The 24,499-nt window shown below is 46.9% G+C and overlaps 1 long non-coding RNA gene across 3 annotated transcripts in view; it reads right to left on the bottom strand.

Moving 5' to 3' along the window:
- The window catches only part of LOC137517881 (uncharacterized), a 323,995-nt gene that overhangs the window by 167,765 nt on the left and 131,731 nt on the right, over window positions 1-24,499 (bottom strand). For 2 of the 3 annotated variants that reach the window (XR_011020703.1, XR_011020702.1), the window contains exon 3: window positions 8,724-9,048. This is a non-coding gene — a long non-coding RNA (uncharacterized lncRNA). Of the gene's footprint in view, window positions 1-8,723; window positions 9,049-15,048; window positions 15,272-24,499 lie in introns of those variants that run through there. The other variant, XR_011020704.1, reaches the window with a different exon arrangement.

Here is a 24,499-nt window from a genome sequence, read left to right as displayed (position 1 = left end):
CTCTCCCTGGGATAGTATGGCTGATCCTACTGCTTTAAAGGGGAACTGAAGAGAGAGGTATATGGAGCCTGTCATGTTTATTTCCTTTTAGACAATACCAGTTGCCTGGCAGCCCTGCTGATCCTCTGCCTCTAATACTATTAGCCATAGCCCCTGACCAAGCATACAGCAGATCAGGTGTTTCAGTGGTTCAGACTTATAAGTCAGATCTGACAAGACTAGCTGCATGCTTGTTTCTGGTTTTAATCAGATACTACTGCAGAGAAATAGACCAGCAGGGCTGCCAGGCAACTGGTATTGATTAAAAGGAAATAAACATGACAGCCTCCATATACCTCTCTCTTCAGTTCCCCTTTAAAGAACCCGTGACGTAAGATATAAATGTGAAGGTGCTCAATCAACTTTTGATTGATCGAAAAATTGATCAATCAGAATAGCTGGGAGACAACGGATTTGATCAAATTGCTGGGAAGAATTGATACATACATGGCCAGCTTTTAGGTTTAACCTCGGGATTGCGGCTGACGTCATGACGTCCGATCATCGCCATGGCAACGCCGGAAGCCGATCAGGAAACTGCGATTTGCGTGGGATCGTGGCAAGGTATGTATAGCCGGTGGCGATCGGCAGGCATGGGGCGGACCGGAGCAACCTAATACACACGCTTAGCGAGCGAAATGCTAGGTAAAGCATTAAAAAAAAATTTGGGGGGCAAAAAACCTCCCGGTGGACGCAGCGTCGGAATCTGCGTACCGCCCAGGGGGTTAAAGGACAACTGGAGTGAAAGGTATATGGAAGCTGCCATATTTATTTCCTTTTAAACAATACCAGTTGCCTGGCTATCTTGCTGATCTTTGGCATCAGTAGTGTCTGAATCCCACACCTGAGACAAGCATGTGGCAAATGCAGTTAAACATCTCATCTGCATGCTTGTTCGGGGGCTATGTCTAATAGTATTATGCCTGGTACACTCCATGCAATTTCCCATCAGATTGACGGTCAAATCGATAATTTATGATAGTTCCGGTCTGATTTCCAATCGTTTTTCTAATCAGATTTCAAATAACTTCTATACAAAATTGTTCAGAAAAACGATCGTAAATCAGATTGGATCTGTCAGACATTATCGATTTGACTGTCAATCTGATGGGAAATCGCATGGTGTGTAGCAGGTATTAGAAGCAGAGGATCAGCAGGACTGCCATGCAGAAAATAAATATGGAAGCCTCCACATATCTCTAGCTTCAGGTGTCCTTTAAACACATTCATACAATTGACGTTTCCAAGGTTTTTGTTCCTTTGCTTCCCTCCCCACATAAGGCGTGTATAAGAATTCTATTCTGCGGCCCCAAAATGACAAGTGTGCTATTTCATTCTAGAAATCATCTGTGTGGGAGTGTACACCCTCCTCTCTTCTCCTCCCAACTCTGCAATCTATCATGCTTGCAGCTGCTCAGATGCATCGCAAAAGGTTCTGGAGTGCCGGAACATGTCAACTGAGTGCATTGTTCCCCTCCTCATCCCTTCGCGCCAGACATATAGTACAGTATAAGCTGTTACTCTGTACTGATAGTAAACTAGCTGCAGTGTGTGCTGATCTCTGATTCCTCCAGTATGTACAGCATAACCTGTTACTCTGTGCCTGTACTGATAGTAAACTAGCTGCAGTGTGTGCTGATCCCTGCTAACTCCATTATGTACAGTATAAGCTGTTACTCTGTGCCTTTACTGATAGTAAACCAGCTGCAGTGTGTGCTGACCTCTGCTACCACCAGTATGTACAGTATAAGCTGTTACTCTGTGCCTGTACTGATAGTAAACTAGCTGCAGTGTGTGCTGATGTCTGCTACCCCTGCATGTACAGTATAAGCTATTCCTCTGTGCCTGCACTAATAGTAAACTAGCTTCAGCGTTTGCTGAGGTCTGCTGCCTACAGTATGTACAGTATAAGTGGTTACTATTTGCCTGTATCAATAGTAAACTAGCTGCAGTGTGTGCTGATCTCTGCTGCCCTTGTATGTACAGTATAAGCTGTTATCCTGTGCCTGTACTGATAGTAAACTAGCTGCAGTGTGTGCTGATCTCTGCTGCCCTCGTATGTACAGTATAAGCTGTTACTCTGTGCCTGTACTGATAGTAAACTAGCTGCAGCGTGTGCTGATCTCTGCTACCTCCAGTATGTACAGTATAAGCTGTTACCCTGTGCCTATCCAGACAGTACTAGCTGCAGTGTGTGCTGATGTCTATATGTACAGTATATGAGCTGAGGCACACTGCAGAGTGCTGTTCAATCGTCAGCCGTGCATTTAAAAAAAAAATATATATGCAGCCATAGTCTTGCATTTTTTTTTTTAAAAAATTTCAGTTGCTGCCTTTTATTTATTTTTTTACACGATTTACAATGTTTTTTTTTTAAAACCCAAACACAACGCTGACAGTTGAAAAACTCTGCATTCTGGCACAGCCCTAAGTTCTTACTGCATAGTGTATATACAACATAAGCTGATACTTTGGTCGCAGGTAAAAAGTGATCTTTCAGGTGAAGCCACGCCTCCTACTGACTGGCAGCCTATCACGGCTTCACACTGGCAGGGAGGGAGGGAGAGAAAAAGTACAAGGACAGATTTAGAAAGCTCAGGAGGAGGTGATGATCTATGGATTGGTGCAGCAGGTGTTTTTCATTTATTTTTTTTTACTGTAATAGATTTTACAAAACATTTTTCGAAGAACATTGTTCCTCTTAAAGAGAGACTGAAGCGAGAATAAATCTTGCTTCAGAGCATGTGTGCCTCTGCTAAACCGCCGCTATAGCGCCGCTAAACGGGGGTCCCTTCACCCCCAAATCCCCTCGGTGCAGCGGGGGAGCGCTTCCTGGTTGGGGCAGGGCTAACCGCCGCAGCCCTGCCCCACACGCGTCTGTCAGCGCGTATCTCCGCCTCTCCCTCGCCCCTCTCAGTCTTCCTTCACTGAGAGGGGCGGGGGAGAGGCGGCGATGCGCCGCTGATAGACGCGACTGGAGGCAGGGCTGCAGCCGTTAGCCCTGCCTCCAGGAGCGACCAAATATACGACCAACTATTGCGGGGGTGGGTTTGGGGTTGAAGGGACCCCCGTTTAGGGGCACACATGCCCCTGCTAACTATGAGCTCTGAAGCAAGATTTATTCTCGCTTCAGAGTCTCTTTAAATGTATGTATGTATGTATGTATGTATGTATGTGTATGTATATATATATATATATATATATATATATATATATATATATATATATATATATATATATATATATATATACACACACATATATATATATAAAATGTATGCCTAAATGCGGCCTCTAAGGGTGGAGCCAGAAAGCAGCGCAGGTGACAGAAGTGTGGGAGGAAGGGCAGATTTGTGGCCTTTTCACCTCTTCCTGAGCTTGTTTATTTTCTATCTATTATTCTTCTGAACCGCACAGAGATCTTCAGTAAACAATACCGCACCGCTGCTGCACATAAACACATTATCCAGCAGCTTCTATGCATGATAAACACCTCCGTGCTGGGGAGGGCGGAGCTGAAGGTTACCATGTTCCAGCAGGCGTAAGGCCTCCTACACACGTGCCAAACATGTCACCTGATCCCGCAGCTAGTTTACTATCACTACAGCATGGTCAGTACTGGAGGGAAAAAAAACAAAAGACAAACAGGAGCCCAAATGGTGCAGTATGTCACAAGTATTGGGTATAAAAAATACTTCTATAGAAGGGTACTCACAAAGGTGGGTTGCAAAGGGGGCAACCGACCACTTAAGGCAGGTGTAGTGTTTTAAACCTAACTCCACTCAGGTCCACTAGCAGTCCTGGACTCGGTCGCTCTCTTAGCAAAAAACCTGCGCCCCTTGGATAGGTGCGCAAGGCTCCCCTCCCAGAAGGGTGGGGGGAGTAAGGACCAGTAGAAGGTAAAGAGGCGCCAAATGTATATAAACACTTTAAAAGCAATAAAAAGAAAAAGGGTTGAGGTGGCTTACCTCACAGACGACAAACTCACTTTAGGTAAGGAAGTTTAATTGAATATTAAGCACAGGCGACGCGTTTCGTGGGACTATGCCCACTTCCTCAGGCCAAATAAAGGTGCCATAGCAGTCTGTATGCCGCATTCGGGGCACCTCTACAGCATGGTGGTGTAGTGGATAGCACTAGCAGCTCTGGCTCCCCGGTTCAAATCTTAGCCAGGGCACTATCTGCACGGAGTTCCCCGTGTCTGAGTGGGTTTCCTCCAGGCAATCGGATTTCCTCCTACACCCCAAAAACATACAGATAAGTTAATTAGCTTCCCCCTAAAATTGGCCCTAGATTGTGATGGACATATGACTATGGTAGGGATTAGTTTGTGAGCTCCTCTGACGACAGTCAGTGACATGACTATGTACTCTGAAAAGTGCTGCAGAAGATGTCAGAGCTGTATAAATACTAAATATTAATAAAAGTACAGGCGCGAAATAAAGGTGGCCATACATTATTCAATCTGCCACCAGATGGGTCCCTCTCTGATCAAATCTGACCAGAGTTGGTTGTACTGCCTGCCGATACACTGCACACCAATTTCCAATAGATATCAGCATGTAATGTATTGGAAATAATCCTAGCCCTGAAACCCCCCCCCCCCCCCCATGTTTAAAGAGAACGCGAGGCAGATTTTTAAAATTTTAATACGGTCCTATGCACCATCACCTGCCTCTATGTCCTTCTGCTGCTGCCACCAGTCCCCCCCCCCCCCCCCCGTGCTCTGCTGTCCCCCCTGCTAAACAGCGCCAGGCTAGCGACAGTCTGCTTCTCGCTAGCCTGCTATTTGCCTTCAAATGTCAATCAGTATCCTCCTCCCCTTCCCCCATTACATGCCGCTCTTCCCGCCTCCTCTAGCTTCCTCCAATCGGAAGCTAAGCCGCGACCCAGGAGTACTTCCGCGACCCAAAAGTACTGGACTGGCGGCAGCAGAAGGAGGGCACAAAGGCGTGTCATTGTGTGCAGAACATGCCTGTGTCCTATTAAGATTTAAAAAATCCACCTTGGGTTCTCTTTAAAGGAAATATCAGGGATTTATAAAAAAAAAAAAAAAGAAAGAAAAGAAAAATGAGATCTAGTTACTTGGAGCTTCCTCCAGCCCCTGTTAGGCTACGTGTGCCTCGCCACAGCTCCGATCCCATCCGGTCTCCTGGGGTCCCCTCCGTTGCAGCTGGCGACGCCTGTATCTACTGTGCCTGCACGAGCGCACGCACCGATCGCGCTTACATGGCTGGGATATTTGTGCACAGGTGCAGTACCGCCCACCGGGTCGTCGGCTGCAACGGAGGGGGACCCCGGGAGACCGGATGGGAGCGGAGCTGTGGCAAGAGACACACAGCCTTCCACCCTGATATTTCCTTTAAGTGACCCCCTCCATGCCAGTGTGAAATGTTGAAGGCTCACCTGGTACAGGACCTATCTAAATCATTAGTCAGCTGCTGCATTTGATTGGTCCATTTCTGATGTGCATACATTTGCATAAAATTTGCATTGACCTAAAATTCTTCACCTGCCATGGACCATCCATAGACTACGGCAACTTTCATAATGTAAGCGGAGTCTCCCTATAAGACCAGCTCTCCCTTTCTGCAGAAGTGGAGAAGACAGAAGCCACCAACGGTCAGATCGGGCGCGGTAGTTGAACGGTGGCGATTTGCAGAATGACGATGCGGGAGGATGTGGATGACTAGACTGCGCTCCTGCTAGTTCTGCTATGATGGGACTGTATGAAAATAGCTGTCTAATGACTGCCGCATTACCGATATAAACCCACATGACCCGCATCTCAGCGCGTAGAATTAGTAACCGTATTTTACAGCAAGACTCATTCTGAGAGGAGTGGCTGATCTCGGAGCTCTGCTGACTGAGAATGCGACAGATGACAGTTACCAGTTACATGAGGTGAATCCCCAGACTCTGCCTGGCAGACACTATTCAAACACGTCTCACAGGGATCACTGCAGTGAGTGCAGTCTATTCATCAATTTCATTTATTAAAGTTCTTTTTTAACAAATTGCTTATTTCTGTTAAAAAACAATCAGGCCTGTGCATGGCAGGCAGAGTTTTCTACTACCACAGCCTCTGGTAATACATGCATGTTTATATGCACCAGATACTGACTGAAGCATGTGAGATAGAATCCCATCAACCTCGCACCATTGTACCTGCAGCCACCTACCCTGTACCCCTTACTCTCTCCATAAGACAGTACATGCAGTCCCAAGTTTCTAGTCCCACCCCTCTCTGCATAGGACAGTACATGCAGCCTCAAGCCTGTCCTCCCCCTGCACCCTCCACAAGACAGTACATGCGGCCTCCTGCATCTCCACAAGATAGTACATGCAGCCTCCGCACCCCCCTCCACAAGACGGTGCATGCAGCCTCCGTCCCCTCCCCACAAGACAGTACATGCAGCCTCCTGCCTCTCCTCTCCATAGCACAGCAGTAGGAGAACAGAGGCGCCAGCAGGATAAAAGTGGATAAAAACTTTAAAATTTGCTGGGAGGAAGTGGTGGACTTACCTCCATAAAGCAGACACGAAAGACTGTCTGAATAGTAGTCACATTTATTAATTAGTACCCCAAAACAGTGCAACGCGTTTCGCAGGCCCAGCCCGCTTCATCAGGCAATAAAAATGGGGACAAGACAGAATTTCAGCAATAGCAGGTGTAACTAACTGAGGCGTTACACCTGCTATTGCTGAAATTCTGTCTTGTCCCCATTTTTATTGCCTGATGAAGCGGGCTGGGCCTGCGAAACGCGTTGCACTGTTTTGGGGTACTAATTAATAAATGTGACTACTATTCAGACAGTCTTTCGTGTCTGCTTTATGGAGGTAAGTCCACCACTTCCTCCCAGCAAATTTTAAAGTTTTTATCCACTTTTATCCTGCTGGCGCCTCTGTTCTCCTACTGCTATACCGTGTCCACCCCTGGTGGAGGGGTGATCTACCCCCTTTCGCATCTACAGAGAGCGACTTCTTATCCCTGAGTGAGGACAGGTCTAATCTCCTCACCTGCCTATACAGTGGTTGCCTGTGTGGTAACCCATGTTTGTGAGTATAATTTTCTCACGATAACCTTTACTTCATTTATGCTTAACATACTACACTATATTGGGCTCTCGGTTTCTCTACTCTTTATCTCTCCATAGCACAGTACATGCAGCCTCCTGCCTCTCCTCTCCATAGCACAGTACATGCAGCCTCCTGCCTCTCCTCCCCTCTCCTTAGCACAGTACATGCAGCCTCCTGCCTCTCCTCCCCTCTCCATAGCACAGTCCATGCAGCCTCCTGCCTCTCCTCCCCTCTCCATAGCACAGTACATGCAGCCTCCTGCCTCTCCTCTCCATAGCACAATACATGCAGCCTCCTGCCTCTCCTCCCCTCTCCATAGCACAGTACATGCAGCCTCCTGCCTCTCCTCCCCTCTCCATAGCACAGTCCATGCAGCCTCCTGCCTCTCCTCCCCTCTCCATAGCACAATACATGCAGCCTCCTGCCTCTCCTCTCCATAGCACAGTACATGCAGCCTCCTGCCTCTCCTCCCCTCTCCATAGCACAGTACATGCAGCCTCCTGCCTCTCCTCCCCTCTCCATAGCACAGTCCATGCAGCCTCCTGCCTCCCCTCTCCATAGCACTATACATGCAGCCTCCTGCCTCTCCTCTCCATAGCACAGTACATGCAGCCTCCTGCCTCTCCTCCCCTCTCCATAGCACAGTACATGCAGCCTCCTGCCTCTCCTCCCCTCGTACATGAAGCCTCCTGCCTCTCCTCCCCATAGCACAGTACATGCAGCCTCCTGCCTCTCCTCCCCTCGTACATGAAGCCTCCTGCCTCTCCTCCCCATAGCACAGTACATGCAGCCTCCTGCCTCTCCTCCCCTCTCCATAGCACAGTACATGCAGCCTCCTGCCTCTCCTCTCCATAGCACAATACATGCAGCCTCCTGCCTCTCCTCCCCTCTCCTTAGCACAGTACATGCAGCCTCCTGCCTCTCCTCCCCTCTCCTTAGCACAGTACATGCAGCCTCCTGCCTCTCCTCCCCTCTCCATAGCACAGTCCATGCAGCCTCCTGCCTCTCCTCTCCATAGCACAGTACATGCAGCCTCCTGCCTCTCCTCTCCATAGCACAATACATGCAGCCTCCTGCCTCTCCTCCCCTCTCCATAGAACAGTACATGCAGCCTCCTGCCTCTCCTCCCCTCTCCATAGCACAGTACATGCAGCCTCCTGCCTCTCCTCTCCATAGCACAATACATGCAGCCTCCTGCCTCTCCTCCCCTCTCCATAGCACAGTACATGCAGCCTCCTGCCTCTCCTCTCCATAGCACAATACATGCAGCCTCCTGCCTCTCCTCTCCTCTCCATAGCACAGTACATGCAGCCTCCTGCCTCTCCCCATCCCTCCCTCTCCATAGGAAAGCGAATTCAGCCTCCTCCCCTCTCCATAACTTAGTATAAGCCAGCTCTTACTGCCTGTCAGACACAACAATCAAGAACGATTGCTTCTGATGGAGAAAACGAGATGTCTTCATCTGTGTGCTACAAAACAATGCAACCACATTAAAAGTAACACAAATCAGCAGAAACTGCATTGCGAACCCCCAGTATTCATTACAGAAATATCATCATTAACAGAGGCCTCTGGCCAGGACAGTAGTGTGAGTGAGCACGGTACCTTCTCAGCAGCTGCAGGAATAACTGCGATATTTGCAGCGTTCCATCCCGCGCAGAGGACGGCCGAGGCGGAATATTTTCCAGCTGAGTTAATGCAGCTCTTCGGAATCCCAGCAGATTGTTTCCCAAATTTGAATTCTATTTGATCCCTCTTCAGCGGCGATGAAAAGATACTCGCTCCAATTATATCCTCAGAAGTGGCAGCCAAGATTCCCGGCCCTCCGAAGACACCGCGGCCCGCAGATGTTTGTTATTGTAAATCCTCGAGAAAATAGAAAATCCACAGATGCCACCAGCGGAGAATCTTCTCTCAAAAAACCCCAATCCTGAAAAATGAAAATCATGAACCACTGATTAGAGGCGTCCTTAAAGGGGAACACAGAACAGACATAACAACATTTAACGTTCATATCTTTAAAAGAAAAATCTCCATAAAAAGTTAAGTGCTACCTTACAGAGAAACCGTGACCAAGGACTGAACTCCATCCCAATCAGTAGCTGATACCCCCTTTTACATGAGAAATCTTTTCCTTTTCCCAAACGGATCATCAGGGGTGTCTGTATGGCTGATATTGTGGTGAAACCCCTCCCACAGTGTGATGTCAGGGCCATGGGGCTGATATCACACTGTGGGAGCCTTGTTGCATTGTGGGAAATAACAGCTGTTTCCAACTGCCCAAAAAAAAAAAAGCAAGCAGCATCTCCTTCCACTGACATCACCTGCCAGCAGTAAAAATGTCACCACGTGGTAAATGTCAGAATGTAAATCAGGGAGAGGAAAGATTTTACAAACACTGACTAAATCATTTATATATAATTAATGTAAAAATGAAGCACTTTTGTTCATGGTGTTATTTTCACTGGAGTTCCTCTTTAAAGTGAACCTGAGATGGGTTATATGCCAGTATTTATGCTTACCTGGGGCTTCCTCCAGCCCCATGAGGTCTGTGGGTTCTCTCTGTGTCCTCTCTGGTGGCTCCATTCCGTAGCAATTCACTCCGTTATTCTGTCCAGCATAGGAGCGTTCTACACCTGTGCAGTATTACTGTGCAGATGCAGATCGCTCCCGTCTGTTGGAGCGCGGCGAGGGGTACGTGCGCAGCCGAACCGTACATGCGCAGGAGAGCTCGACAGGCCAGAATACTGGGGGGAATGGCTACTAGACGCAGTTCCCATTCATTGTTCGTAGTCCCAGTGTCAGTATGGGCTTGTAATTAGTGATGGATGGAAAACTAAAAAAATGCACATTTATTTCCAAATAATATATTGGCATCATACATTGTACTAAGGAAATACTTTAAACCTTGCAATAACCGGGGCATATAAAATGTGTGGGTTTTAACTACGGTAGCATGTAATATTTGAAAACTATAATGGCCAAAAACAGACATAATTAATTTTTTCCTTTTTTTTACTATTTTTTCTGGATAAAATGCATTTAGAATAAATTAATTTTTAGCAATATGTACCACCCAATGAAAGCCTAATTGGTCGTGAAAAAACAAGATATAGGTTGTTTTGTCGTGATAAATAGTAATTAAGTTATTGGACAATGAATAAAAGGAGCGCGGACAGGTGAAAAATGCTCTGGTACAAAAGGGTAAAAAACCCTCAGTAATGAAGTGGTTCAAGTGAACCTGAACTCTTGCACAGAACAGAAGAAAACATAGAAATGCCCCCTGTATGTATTTCGAGAGTGTCGCCTGTCTAATTCCCCCTCATCTGTGACTAATCACCCCTGTAATCAAATCTCTCAGCTGTGTCAGCTCAGGAATGTCCTCTGCCACAGTAGAGCAGCTAATTTGTAAGCACAGGGAGTTAACAATATGTCTGCTTCCATGAAAGCAGGAAGTAGACACAGTGCAGATTTATTGCAGGATTGGTATCAGCTGTAACAAATAAATTATTTTCTTTAAAGGTTATTTTACTGTTGCTTATCTTTTACTGCAGAGAGGAAGTTCTGAGTTCAGGTCCGCTTTAAAAGGAAATAAATATGGCAGCTTCTATAGGTCTCCCACCTCGGGTTCCTTTCGATGGCCACGGCAGTGCCACCCAGTAGCCACTATGATATTTTTATCTCAACAATTCAGGTGGTCTTTCAGTAAAAGAAGAAAAATGACTGAGTAATGCTGGATATCCTCAATTACCTGTGAAGTCTCGCTGCGGAGACCCTTCACAATCTATTAGTGGTAATCCACATCTACTGGGGAGGGGGAAGGGGAGGAGGGGTGTTGGGGGGTTGCTAGAGTGGTCATGGCAAAGAGCCAATTAGCCCTCTATTCCATTTTCAATTACCAGGCATGACAATATAAACTCAGGCAGCTTTATTTGATCTGATGAAGCCCAGAAGATCTGGCCAGGAACATTCCCTGTATAATTACAGATCATATGTTTTCCTAAACAAATCACAGACTTTATGGGTCTCATCTGCAGGATGGGGTCTGCACACACAGACGGGGCCCGCAGCACCCCCTCTTAGAGGAACATCCTCTGTCACTGAGATGCAAGCAGTTTGGCCTTCGGCTCTGTCGGATGTTTTTCTTAAGGGCATACATCCAATGTAAAGCTCAGTAAAGACCAGGAGAGGCCGGGGAAAAGACTATATAAGGAAAGAAGTCAAGACGCTTGAAGGACGGATGGTTAAGAAGACGAGATTCGTTCTGATGGAGGAGACGGGAAAAGCTTTTTTCATGAGAACTAAAAAAAAAAAGACTGAAGATATTTCGGAACAGAGAAAAAAAGGAGGAGAAATGAAATTAGAAGATGGGGAACGATCGGCATGGAGATCAAAGGAGGTCAGTAGGAAGAGTCCACCAGTGTGGTGGGAATTCCCTGAAGCCGGTCGTGTGATCGTTCCTGTTTCTATAAGGAAGGGTCGGCATTCTCTCAGCTGAGTGTTGAGCTGGTTCCAACAGACAGATGATAACTTTACATCTCAATCTGGGTTTGGGCAATGCCGAAATCCAGCCAAAATGACTACTTTTGTCGTGGAGATAAAGGATTCAGAATCAGAATTGACTTTAGGCCTGCATCCCACTAGAACGTTTCTGGCAGCGTTTTTGGATCGCCGTCAATTCCAAAAAGCACTTCGCCAATGTAGGTGTATGGAGTGGGTCCCACAGGAGCTATTGCAATAAGGTTAAATCGCAATCCCAGGTCCTGAAGGATTTTGAGACCAATGCAAAGTATATGAATGCTGCAAAATCGGTTTGCATCGATTTGGGGGCCTATTGTGTTATATTAAAGTTTATTATACTTACCAGGTGTCCCGATGTCCGCCATCCGTCCATAGCCCCGCCTCACAGCAGATGAGGTCACAGACGCTGCTCTGATAGGAGCTAGAGAATTACCTATGACTTCTTCAGCTATGGGAAAGGGCTACGAACAGAAGCCAGACATCAGGACACCTGGGAAGTGTAATAAACTTTATTCACAGAGGAAAAACAAAAAGCAAATCGGAAGTGCTGTACAGTTTACAGTACATCACTTCAAAACCCCTGGGAATTGCGGTTGCAAATCACTGCACAAAGTGCATGTGCGATTTCAAACTGCAGCACCGATTTCTAGCAATTCACCAAGTTTGACAGGGTTTACATTATGGTTGTATTTTTCCTGAGCGCTCTGCGTCTTGTAGTGGGAACAAGCCATCATTTCAGGGAAATGTTGCCTTGCAAGACCTCTCAGTTGTTTCCATTCTAGTAAGAGGTTCCTATTTTTGATTGTTACCAAAGCTTTCCCTTCTTGCTTGGCTCCTCAAGACTCACAAGGTGTGTGTGTGTGTGGGGAAGGGAGGGCGGTGACTACAGATAAAGCAGGTGAGTATGGGCCTCCAATGGCCTCGGTTGTCCAGCAACCAAAGACCTCCTTCCCTTGCATGGCCCCTGAAGATTCAGAAGGAGAAGGGGGTTCCTACAGACAGTACAGGTCAGTATGGGCTCCAATGGCCTTGGTTGTCCAGCAACCAAAGACCTCCTTCTCTTGCATGGCCCCTGAAGACTCAGAAGGAGACGGGGCTCCTACAGACAGTACAGGTGAGTGTGGGCCTCCAATGGCCTTGGTTGTCCAGCAACCAAAGACATTCTTCTCTTGCATGGCTCCTGAAGACTCAGGAGGAGGGAGGTGATTACAGGCAAAGCAATTAAGTATGGGCCTCTAATGGCTTTGGTTGTCCAGCAACCAAAGAGGTCCTTCTCTTGAATGGCTCCTGAAGACACAGAAGGAGAGAGGGTGACTACAGACCAAATGGGTAAGTATGGGCCTCCAATAGCATTGGTTGCCCAGGAACCAAACATGGCCTTCTCTTGCTTGGCTTCTGAACAATCAAAAGGAGACGGGGTGACTACAGACAAACCAGTTGAGTAAGGGCCTCCAATGGCCTCATTTGTCCAGCAACCAACAACCAAAGACGACCTTCTCTTGCTTAGGTCCTGAAGACTCAGAAAGAGAGGGCGAAGTGGAGCAGAGTATGGGCCTCTCATATGCATTCTGTAAATGTGTCAGAATAAAGCAGAGGATATGAAACGCTGCACTCTAACGTTATTGCTGATACAGTAACGACTCATTGATGAAAGCACCTTTATGTTTGACATATGAAACCACCAGATACCGCTAACTGGTTTCACACGAGAAGTGCTTACTCATAGTGCAATTCCTCGCCGTAAACAGGTCAATTCAATATTTGAATCCACCAATAAAAACCACAGTTGAGAATCTTTCTTAAAACGGTTTTTATACTGGTTTGCTCCAGTCTGCCGCTAGCTTCAGAAATAGCCCGGAGAGGAGGGAGCAGCATCCATCCAGCTATGTGGATTGTATCACTGGGGGTGGGGCTCTGAATGTGGGGGGGAGCAACCCTCCCGCTGTGTGGATAGCATCACTGTAAGGGGTGGCGCCCTGACTATGGGGAGCACCATCCATCCCGCTATGAGGGTTGCATTACTGCAGGGGGTGGGGCTAAGAATGTGGAGGGGCCCCTCTCCTTGCCCTAAATGGACTGGACTCTTACCTTGTGTGGGGGAATCATGGTTCAAATTTGAAAAAGGAAGTTATCTGCATGGAGATTCTATGGTTTTTCTCTCGGGTAATCTGGTTTTCTTTTACATCCAAAAACACAGTGGTAAGCTAACTGGTTTGTCCCAAAAAATGGCTATGATAGAGACTATGACTATGGTAGGGATTAGATTGTGAGCTCCTCCGAGGACAGTCAGTGACATGACTATGTACTCTGTAAAGTGCTGCGGAAGATGTCAGTGTTATATAAATACACATTAATATTAACTATATGTAACATTATGGCTATGGTAGGGATTAGATTGTGAGCTCCTCTGAGGACAGTGACATGACTATGAACTCTGTAAGGCCTCATTCACATTGCGACACGCAGATGGCCGTGCGATCAGAATGCAACGCGTACGATTGCACGCCATCTGCGTTTGTATGCGTTGCTGATCCCATTCACTTGTAGTGAATTGGTCAGCCATGCGTTTTGCTAAAAAAATGTGCGCAGCATGCGTTCATGCACCGCGCTGATCCGGAACGCATGCAGTGTGAACATCAGAAAGAACAGTCTATGCACTTCTGATGTTTGTGCGTGTCGGCCACCTGCACGTGTTACCGAAATCCGGACGGCAACAACTGCAATGTGAACAAGGCCTAAAGTGCTGCAGAAGATGCCAGCGCTATAAAAAAAACATAATAATAATATTGTAGGGCATTAGACTATGACTATAGTAGGGATTAGAGTGTGAGCCCCTCTGAGGACAGTCAGTGACATGATTATGTACTCTGTAAAGTGCTGCAGAAGATGTCAGTGCTATATAAATACATAATAATAATATGGTAGGACATTAGACTATGACTATGGTATGATTAGATTTTGAGCTCCTGTGAGGACAGTCGGTGGCATGACTATGTACTCTGTAAAGTGCTGCAGAAGATGTTAGTGCTATATAAATACATAATAATATTATGATAGGACATTAGATTATGACTATGGTAGGATTAGATTGTGACCTCCTCTGAGGAGGACATTAAGCTATGACTGTGGTAGGAATTAGAGTGTGAGCTCCTCTGAGGACAGTCAGTGGCATGACTATGTACTTTACAAGGTGCTGCAGAAGATGTCAGTGCTATATAAACACATAATAATAATATGGTAGGACATTAGACTATGACTATGGTACGATTAAATTGTGAGCTCCTCTGAGCACAGTCAGTGACTTGACTGTGTACTCTGTAAAGTGCTGCAGAAGATGTTAGTGAGATACAAATACATAACAATGACTGAAATGACTGCAAGCTCCTGAGCAGGCTGATCCCTGCCGTACCTGCATTGCACTGCCCCAGCCTTCTCCCTGTGCAGCTCTGGTACAGAGATGTGAGCCTCCCTTTTATTTCTGCCTGATGGCACTTTCAGCTGATCCTCACACAGCAGGAAGAGTAATGTAAACATATCTCCCTGTGTGCAGAGACTGGAACTGGTGAGTCAGCGGCTGCAGCATTATCCACCTCATCTAACAATAGGCCAGCAAAGACACTCACACAGAGAGAGGCACACACACAGGTAGCCCCCACCACACACAGCGACACACACAGAAAGAGAGAGAGATGGGATATATAGTCCCCTATGGACTATATATCCCATCCCCCCCATACCATCCCTTACATCCTCCACCCTCCAATGGACTGTATACCTATATCCTTCCCTTATTCCCACAATCCCCCCGCCCCCCCAGGTTAATGTTTTGTTTTGCTTTGGCAATGCTAAATGTATTTCCTGCCAATAAAGCTTTTTTGGATTTGGAAAGAGAGAGAGAGAGAGAGAGGCACACATACACACACAGGCAGCCCCCCCCCCCCCCACAAACACACACAGGCAGCTCACCCCCCCCCCCCTCACACAGACAGCCCCCCCCCACACACACACAGACACACAAGCAGGCAGACCCCCCCCCCCCACACACACACACACAGGCAGCCCCCACCAGCAGCCACGGTGAATGCATTTTTCATGGTTCTGAAAGTAATTTTATTATTATTATTTATATAGCAACATCTTCTGCAGTGCTGTACAGAGTAAGGCTCGGTTCACACTAGGGGTTGATTCACTAAACCGTGATAACTCAAATATCACACCTTATCAAAGATATCACACCTTATCAAAGTTAACACACCTTATCAGAGTAGCATAGCGAGCGCTACAAACTTATGCCTGCTAATTGGCAATGGCACTCGTCCTGCCCTGAGCCCCTGCGGGTTCGTAGCGCTCTCTATGCTACTCTGATTAGGTGTGATATCTTTGATAAGGTGTGATATATTTGATAAGGTGTGATATTTGAGTTATTACGGTTTAGTGAATCAAGCCCTAGGTACGGTTGCAGAATGCAATCCGTGGTCCGGACTCCGTTTTTCAAAAACCGGAAGGCAAACGGATCAGTGCTGCCCTTTCGCAGCATACGTTTCCAGTCCGTTTGCGTTTGTGGGGGGGGGGGGGGAAGGGGGGGAGCAGCCATGAAGGGGGGCAGCGGTCCCCCCACTTGGTTCCCCCGTCCCCACTCCCCCTCCAGCTAATTGCGAATGCAGCAAGAGGGGAAGAAATTACCTTCCTTGCATTCCACTGCTCGCCGCGTGACTTCCTCCAATGCCGCCCTCTACACTTCAGTGGGCGGCATTGCAGGAAATCAAGCGGGGAGCAGAGGAAGGAAGTAGGTAATTGCTTCCCCACTCGCTGCTTAGCTGGAGGGGGAGCGGGGACACAGGTGGGGGGGGGTCTGACCCCCCTCCCTGCCCCCCTTCCTGGCTGCTATCCCCTCCAGACTACCTGGGGGCAATTATACTGCCTATGGGTGGGATAAAGGTCCGCAAAGATAACATTGAGGGGAGGAGCAGGCAGTAGGTAACTGTGATTCTCCCTCCGTTTTGTGTGCAAAGTAGCCTGTGTAGAATGAGATCCATTTTTGTATTGCCTTTCACCACCCCTCCGTGTATCCGCGGTCAGTGAAGTCCCAGCAAATCCAGACTCTCCGTTCAGTTTTTCAAACCGGATCCATTTTTTAAAGTGTGTGAAGACGGACGCTATTTTTAACATTAGTATCCGTGTCTCCGGTTTTGGTCCGGGCCAAAAAACCGGGGCCATAGATACGTTTTTTAAACAAGTCTGATCCGACCCTAAATATAGCCATGTATATAGAGGAGTGCACAATCTATTCCTACCATATCATATGTCCATCATAGTTTAGGGCCAATTTAGAGGGAAGACATTTACGTTACCAGCATGTTTTTGGGTTGTGGGAGGAAACCCACCCAGACACGGGGAGAACATACAAACTCTGTGAGCTAGTGCCCTGGCTGAGATCTGAATCGGGGGGCGAGATTGCTGACCACTACGCCACCATGCTGCCCATATAAAAATAACCACTAGGAAACGTTCACAATTGCGCTGCAATTCAAGTCCTCTCCAATTTACATCGCTGTGATTCCTTTGCGAATCCATCCGGTGTGCGCAGTGATTGCGGTACATTTGAGAAAATAAAACCGTGATGGGAACTGCTGAATTGTGAGGAGATCTGCATAGAGGTGGGTTTTCTGCGTGATATTACTGTGCATCTCACAGACAAAATGTGGCAGGACAACGATTGTGCTTGGGAAAAAAAAAAAAATCGCTCTACAAGCTTACAAATTACCAGTAATAAATGTCAGAATGTAAATCAGGGATTTAAAAGATTTTACAATGGGCAAACACTGACTAAATCATTTATACATAATTATTGTAAAAATGAAGCACTTTTTTATTACATTATTTTCACTGGAGTTCCTCTTTAAGGGTGCAGAGGTGATGAGCTGCTGGGGGAACACAGGAGTAGTTTCTACCACCCAATATGGCCGATTCACATTGCACAACGCATGCAGGAATGCAATTTTGTGCATGCGTTTCTGACACATGGAATGCACTTCGCAGTAGGGTTGTGTAGTCGCTACAAAAATCATCCAACTCCAATTCCGACTCCTCAGTTTATAAAACCACCAACTCCAGGTACCCAAAATTGCTCCGACTCCACAGCCTGGCTTCGCAGCGCATTGTAACGCGGACGCCGCAGCCTCAACTCAATCAAACACATGTGTTGTGCGCCAAGATGTTCCCGGCTGAGTTACAGCACCCTGCACAGGAACACTCAGCTGTACTGTGAATGTGCCGGGGCCTTATGGAGGGGAATACAGGGAAGAGGACACCAAGATCTGAGGGGGACACGGAGTAAGTTGTAGTGCCCGTTAATGTAACAGACCTGGGGCTTGATTCACAAAAGGGTGCTAAGTGTTAGCAGGCCTGTGAAAAGCCCCTTAGCACGCCTAAAAAGATTTTGCGCGCAGGTCGCACCGGGTGCCCCTAAAACATTGCACCGGGTGCACCCGAAACGGTGCACTGTGCGACGTTTAGGGCGCACTCGGTGCAACGTTTTGCGCGCACCACGCAGCGTTAAACTTTGCGCGCGATCAATAAAAGCTTTAGACATTCTAACTGAGTTAGCACCCTTTTGTGAATCCAGCCCCTGATGTCTAGTAATAATAACAGAAAAAAATGTGATACACCAGTTTAGCTTGTATTGCTATCTGTGGTTTATTTGTATATACCCCCCCCCCCCCCCCCCCACACACACACACACACACTGGTATCCATAGGCTGCAGTTCTAAACGTCAGGTGAGTTTCCTGCGCTTCTGTCGGGCACACGAAAGTAAGCCCGCCAGTTGAAACAGAAGTTATTTGCAATAATTCCGGTTGGAGTGAGCATATGAGGCGTCCCAAAATCCAGCTTCTTCTGCATGACCCGCATATATACTTTATAAATTTGCTTTCAAAACTGGAGTCTTCTATGGAAGCACAAATAGAAGAAACTTACACAGAGAGCATGCAGGGGTTTCACTCACCAATAGTAATGATATAAATAGCTTATAAACTGACCAGCAACCAAACCTATCTACACCGGAGTTTAGTGGCGATCTCTGGACTTTTCTGCGAAGGGCTGACCTCTGACTCGCTGCTGCGGAGGTAAAATATGTCGCTGGTGACCAGAAATTACAGCAAAGCAATTCTGGAAAGTGTAGGAGGGAAAGTATGAAACATGGAGTTCAAGTAAAACTTCAGCTAATTTGAAACACTAAAAAGAATTCCCCTCCAAGTCAGCTCTGAAGATTGCAAAGACCTGTATCTGTTCTCGATACTGTCATAGGACATTCCACTGCACATCATGGCCGCGAGTGGGAGTCCTAATGTTGTAATGAAAAACTCTGTGCCCCCTGTAAGCCTATAACAGCCATTCACTTACTCCCCTTTTTCCACATGAAAGGTGTGGCTATAGCACAGGGGGTGTGGTTGCATCTTTTGCAGCCCTTTACAGAGTACATAGTCATGTCACTGACTGTCCTCAGAGGAGCTCACAATCTAATCCCACCATAGTCATAGTCTAATGTCCTACCATATTATTATTATGTATTTATATAGCACTGATAAACGTAGAAATAGACAGCACTTCCTGTATGCAGCTTCAGTGATGTGCCACGGTCAAAGAGTCAGGCAGCACTCCTGGCTCACAAGTAGAAGTAGTAGTATGGGGACCGGCACCATCGATTAGTAATTATGCTCTTTATTAGTTAAAAAGACACAGACATAAAGCACGACGTTTCGGAGGGATATCCTCCTTTCTCAAGTAGATGTCCGTGTCTAAATAAAATCACAACAGTTACACACTTAAATAGTAAATCAACATGGAGTATGAACCAATCACATTAGAGTGCGCCTATGGCGACCAATCCCCTATCTGCTACTCAGAGCGGACCTGATGGGGAACCTAATTCCTAATATTCTAATGTGTGCTGGTATGGATTACCCAAAACGCGCTTCGCAGAGAAGGGCGGCGGCATCCGCAGTTCAGCCCGCAGTGTCAAGACGCCGACCAATAAGCCGACAGTCTCAGATGACATCATACTGGTACCGCCTACAAAGCGAGGTGGACCAGATGGAGACAGTGTCGGCTCAGGGCGGCAAGCGTCCCGCCCCTAGGTCTTTTTAACTAATAAAGAGCATAATTACTAATCGATGGTGCCGGTCCCCATACTACTACTTGTATTTATATAGCACTGACATCTTCTGCAGCACTTTACTGAGTACATAGTCATGTCACTGACTGTCCCCAGAGGAGCTCACAATCTAATCCCACCATTGTTATAGTCTAATGTCCTACCATATTATTATGTATTTAATTAGCACTGACATCTTCTGCAGCACTTTACAGAGTACATAGTCCTGTCACTGACTGTCCTCAGAGGAGCTCACAATCTAATCCTACCATAGTCATAGTCTAATGTACTACCATATTATTATGTATTTATATAGCACTGACATCTTCTGCAGCACTGTACAGAGTAAATAGTCATGCCACTGACTGTCCTCAGAGGAGCTCACAATCTAATCCCTACCATAAGCATATGCTCATCGTTGTATAGGGCCAACTTAGTTAAAAATATATATATATTTCCAGAACTGAGCTTCAAAAGGTAACTGCAGTAATAAAGTGGTACTCTCAGCTCCAGCCCCGCCCACAGGCCTTCAGTAGATTCTTCGCCCTCTTCTACACCTATACAAGGGATGAGTGAGCCATAAAGCTTAGTTTTTCTTTTTTACATACCTACCACCATTCTATCCTGGGACAACTCTGCAGCAGGGATGCTCTCACAAGTAATCATGAGTGTGTAAACACTCAAATTCGTGATTTAAACGAGCATTAATTAGCTCAAGTGTGCGGCAGGGACATAAGGGGTTAGTTAACCATAATTATGCATCCTCCCTGTGCTCCAAATATCTTGCACACGTCCTATTGGACGTAATGCAAGCCTCACTGCGGGCACTTCCTCCTTCAAGCCGGAAGGAGGAAGTGCCTGGTGATGAGGCTTGCTATGCGTCCAATAGGAGGTGTGCAAGCTATTTGGAGCGCAGGGAGGATGCAGAATTATGGGTAACTAACCCCTCATGTCCCTGCCGCACACCAAAGTGAATTAATGCTCATTTAAACCACTTGTTATTACTCATGAGAGCATCCCTGCTCTGCAGTAAAGAATAGACCAGCGGTTCTCAAAGTGGGTGCCACGGCGCACCAGGGCTTCCCAGGGGTGCCGCAACCCTGTCCCTGCCTGAGCAGCTTTATTTGGCAATGCATTTTTTTTTTTGTTTTGTCAGCAGACGCTGACACACACTGGTTCCTCTGCTCAAGACTCGCACAGCAGAGACGTCAGAGCAGCCTCACCCCTCTATCACGTGAATAGACAGCTCTGATTGGTCTGCTGCTCCCTAGTGGGCGGATGTAGCAGAACAGAACAATCAGAGCCGCCCACTCCCGGACTTCGAGCCGCGCCGCTCGCTCCTGGCTGGGACTCTTATCCGCTGTCCATAGTGATGGCAAAGAAGTGAGGCTCACAACCTTCCCCCGTGTGGCATGGTGTGGCGGGCTGGAGGCGATCCGAGGTGCAAGACACGTTTCTGCCAGGGGGGTTTCTCTCAGGCCCTCATGATCTCTTGACTCTTTGCCTTCAATCCCAATGTTTTACCTGTAAGGGGGCTTGCTCTCAGGCCTAATCATGGTGTTTCCTGAAGGGGGGTGCTCTTCTAGGCCCACACGTTGTTTCCGGGTGGAGGGGGGGGGGGGACCTCAAGCCCACACGTGATGTTTGCTGGAGGGGTTGCCTCCAGGCCCCACATTTTTACCTGGGGAGTTTCTCTTGGGCCCCACACATGAAGTTACCTGTGGGCGAGGGGTTTGCTCTCAGGCCAAACTTGCATCAATTTGTTTTTATTTATATTAGTTACCTGTGATGTAGCGAGTCACAGCAATTATTGTTTCATCGATTTGTGTAAAAAAACGATCTAAATTACGATTGAGTGGTAAATTTTGGTTGATTGGATGCAGCGTGGAAGCGGTGGATGATCGATGGCGCATAGGGGTGCCTGGAAAAAAATTCAAGATCGCCAAGGGTGCCCTTGTCCGGAAAAAGTTTGAGAACCACTGGAATAGATAGTCACTTCACTGAAATGAATAAAAAGACTATCTGCTTTCTCATTAACAGCGCCACCTAGTGACCACTTCCTTCAGCCACTGGAAAAAAAGGAATGTCTCTGCTATATGGATCACATTATTCCTGCTGCCTGCTTGTAGTGATGACAATGCTTAGGAGTGGGGCTGCTCAAATCCGGATCCGGGAGACACCCGGATAGTTGCTATCCGGATATCTCCCAGTAAACCTGTGCAGGGTGGGCGGGGGGTCAAGCTTACCTCTCTGACCTCTCTGACGTCTCTGACGTCTTCTTCGTCTGTCCCTGGTGCCTCCCACGATGCGTTCCATGCGCATCACGTGACCACAAACACTTCCTCCTTCAACCCGGAAGGAGAAAGTGTTTGTAGTCACTTGACTGCCGCAGTACAAAATAAACCTGGTCTTCCAGAATGCTCTGGGAGGAGAATTCCACATAGCTAAACAGCCTAGGCTAAAGAACATTGGAAGGGCGGGGCTACTTTATAGGAAGTGTATCTGATGTTAAAACCATGAACATTACCATAAAAGTGGGTATCCTAAATAATTTACTGCTTTCTACTCCTGTATATGTCATTAATGTCTCTTTAAAGGGACTCCGAGCACCTCTCATGGGCATGCCTTTAAGCCAGACGACTTCCAACAAAATCGTGCTATGACCCCTCTGGAGGAGCCTCTTGCAATGGCCATGCGTGTCACTTCCTCTTCCTGCTTCATTCAGTGATGCACATGAACAGAGAATACAGGGGTGACCCGGAAGTTATAACATAGCCAAGATGGCAGCCGCAATTTTTAAATGGAAATCGAACGAAAACTATTTGGTGTAGAACGGCGATTCAGGCATCAAATGAAAGAGGAGAGCAAAAGCTACAGAATGGTGTGCATCTTTAAGTACTTTGCAGAACTGGTCAGAGTCTTAAAGGCATGCCCATGAGAGGTGTTCGGAGTCCCTTTAAAATGAGGCTATGATCAGTAATGTAATTTCTGTCTGCTGATTTAAATGACAACTGAAGTGAGAGGTATATGGTGGCTGCCATATTTATTTCATTTTAAACAATACCAGTTGCCTGGCAGCCCTGCTGATCTATTTGGCAGCAGTAGTGTCTGAATCACACCAGAAACAAGCATGCAGCTAATCTTGTCAGATCTGACAATAATGTCGGAAACATCTGATCTGCTGCATGCTTGTTCAGGGTCTATGGCTAAAAGTATCAGAGTCAGAGGATCAGCAGGACAGCCAGGCAAGTGATATTGCTTAAAGGAGTTCTTTCGCGAAAAAAGTAGGCAGTTAAAAAATGTGACAGATGACAGGTTTTGGGCCAGTCCATCTTTTTAAGGGGGATTCTCAGGGCTTTCTTTGTTTTCAACAGCATTTCCTGAACACCAGTTGCAAAATTTAACTGACATAATAGTGTGCAAGTGATTAGGGAGGCCGGCTGGTATCTTGCTATTTTGGCAGTTAAACTGTTGTTCAGGAAATGCTGTTGAAAACAAAGAAAGCCCTGAGAATCCCCCTTAAAAAGATGGACTGGCCCAAAACCTGTCATCTGTCACATTTTTTAACTGCCTACTTTTTTCGCGAAAGAACCCCTTTAAAAGGAAATAAATATTGCAGTCTCCTTATCCCTCTTACTTCAGTTACCCTTTAAGTTTTGTTCTAAAATTCAGGTTTACCCGGGTATTTAGCTGCTTCTGTAGAGTTCATTTATAATCAGTAACCTTTGTTTCCCACTATCTGTCTGTCCTGTCTCTGCACTTGTCATTGCCCAATCATCTCGCTGCCCTGAGCCGAGGTCTCTCCCGCCGTCCAGGCCGCGGACCTGCTAGGCACATACCTGAATAAGTAGTGTCTGCTGGTTCCTGGTTGTCACGGTACAACTTCCAGTACAAGTACCGCAACACGCAGGTCTCCCCCAGGCCGCCACAGCAACAGAGAGAATGCCACCAATGTCAGTGAAACTGGGAGACCTCCTGCATGAATGAGACATACCAAGCAAAGGGGAAATGTCAGCTACTGGAGCCCCAGGCATTGCTTTACTGCTTTGTAATTGCAACAAACTAAAGACCTGACTAGGGCCCTCCCATAATCCTTTGCATCGCCATAAGCCACTTTCAGATGCCTCCGGATTTTCATAATCAGGGCGCCTCTACAGTATAGTACTTCCTGCATTGCTGTCGGGAGTGCTCTGAGTATGCGCAGTAGATTTCCCTGTACTGCGCATGCGTAGAGCACTCCTGTCCATGGGAGCACAATCAGGAGGCGAGTGGAGCGGGGCCGCAAATCCAAACAAAGGAAGGGCGCTGCGAGAGACCGGCGGATCGTTCCGTGACGACACAAGCACAGGTCGGCTGCAGAGGGCTGGTAGAAGCCCCAGGTAAGTTAAAACCTAAACTGAGAGGGATATGGGTGTTTCCTTTTAAATAATACCAGTTGCCTGGCAGTCCTGCTGATCTCTCTGGCTGCAGTATTGTCTGAATCACACACCTGAAACAAGCATGCAGCTAATCCAGTCTGACTTCAGTCAGAGCACCTGATCTGCATGTTTGTTGAGAGGCTGTGGCTAGAAGTATTAGAGACACAGGATCAGCAGGAGAGTCGGGCAACTGATATTATTTTAAAAGGAACAATCCATATCCTTCTCAGTTTAGGTTCCCTTTAAACTCAAGTTTTCCAGTTCAATTCAGGTTCCCTTTAACAAACC

Source organism: Hyperolius riggenbachi, chromosome 5 (genome assembly GCF_040937935.1).
Source record: "Hyperolius riggenbachi isolate aHypRig1 chromosome 5, aHypRig1.pri, whole genome shotgun sequence".
Lineage (NCBI taxonomy): Eukaryota > Metazoa > Chordata > Amphibia > Anura > Hyperoliidae > Hyperolius > Hyperolius riggenbachi.
The sequence above is the reverse complement of the archived record's forward strand: the minus strand, read 5'-3'. Positions and strand labels throughout refer to the sequence as shown.